Raw genomic sequence first — 1,827 nt, forward strand, 5'->3', positions numbered from 1 at the left:
GCCAGTCCTCTGAGAGACTTGGACGCCCCAGGTACCTGTGTATCTGAATAAACCTCTTGCTGTTTGCATCCGCACAAGTGGTCTCGCTGTTCCTTGGGAAGGGTCTCCCCAGACTGAAAGACACTCTCTGAGGGTCTTTCAATACCAAGCTATGTGGCTGACCATGGATAAGAATTATGGTTTAATTTAAGTTGTAAGAGCTAGTTAACAGTAAGCCTGAGTTAATAGGCCAAACATGTAGTAATTAATACAAGCCTCTATGTGTTTATTTGGGTTGAGACTGAATGGCTATGGGACTGGGTGGGACAAAAACTTCCATCCAGCTTTCCTTTTAGTTTTTTTCTCTGTGCATAAAAAAACTTTACGGTAATGAGATTGATACTGAACATAGAATTATACATCTTAGATCATCCCTCTTTACATTCTTTAACCATCCCTTCATGTCTCTCCCAGATATGTGTACCCCCTCTGACCATCCTTTCCTGTGGTGATATCTTGTCTTTGCAGATAAAGTTTGCCTGACAATCAGATGGCTGAGCTAGTCACCAGCTAACCATAGAGGTCTGGAGGTCTGTGCAGACAGGCAGGAAGTGATGTGGTTAGACTGAGAGCAGAAGGGATAAGATGGAACGAAACAGGAAACTGGTCTCTTTTCATCCAGGAAGTGGAGAGGTAAGGTGGCTATGGTTTGCTCCTTCATCTCTCTGATCTCTCAGCATTTTCACCAACATCTGACTCCAGGCTTTTATTATTAAAACCATTAGAACTCATGCTACATATTGGTGCCCAACTTAAAGGCAGGAATTCATGAAAAAACTACTTGCCAGGGAGCTGCATGTGGGGCTTTCTTTTCTTTTTCCCCAAGTCACTGAGAGAATTCAGGATCTTCCTGTTGTAGCCTCTCTGAAACATTCTCCAGCTGCCACCCAAACTCCAGAAACACCTTCACTCCAAACACCACAAGACTTACCCATCTTAGACTGGCTCTGCTTTCAGGCAGCTCCCACCACATGTGCCATTTCTGCACAATCCTTTCTCTCTCTCTCTCTCTCTCTCTCTCTCTCTCTCTCTCTCTCTCTCTCCACCACATGTTATAGGTTTATCCTACACCCAATCCTCAGGCTGATACTCACAGCTTATGGTTACATGCTAGTAACTGCAGCTGTCCTCAGTCAAGCTATTCACCTCCTGCGTTCTCCGCTCAAATGTGCTATGCCTTACAGGTCACTGATATTGTTGGCAGATTTGGTAAAACAATTGGGATTTTTTAAAGAGAAGAACTAGTTAAAAGAAAGGGCTTATCCCACATTAAAAAATGGGAAATGCTATTACTACGGAGGGATTTAGGTCGCTATATGATAATATGCTGGAAGTTTGAAAATAAAACAATTAAATGAAAGGGTAAATAATTTAGATAAGACGCATAATGTCAATTATAAACATCAGTTTTATCATTTTTGTTTTTTACTAAAAAGATGGTTAATATGAGTGCTAAGATACAAGTTTTAGAAAAACTTAATAAAATAGATGTTAGAGATATTCAGATACAGAGGAATTTAATGTAGAACCAATTCCATTATTTCATTATAAGGTTAGAGAGAAACAGCCTAAGGTTTTCAAACAACCAGCTTTAATTTATCCAATTACCTTACAGAAACTACCAAATGACAGATATCCACAAGGTTCTGTAAGAGTTAAATGGAAATGTTAGATTTAAGAAACATCAACCCATTGCCCCAAGTTCTCCCCATCCTACCCTTCTCACTTTTTTCTCCCCATCTCCCCTTACCCCCCTCCCACCCCACCCTTAAGATCCCGATTTTTTGC

This window comes from Microtus ochrogaster, chromosome 26 (genome assembly GCF_000317375.1).
Source record: "Microtus ochrogaster isolate Prairie Vole_2 chromosome 26, MicOch1.0, whole genome shotgun sequence".
Classification (NCBI taxonomy): domain Eukaryota; kingdom Metazoa; phylum Chordata; class Mammalia; order Rodentia; family Cricetidae; genus Microtus; species Microtus ochrogaster.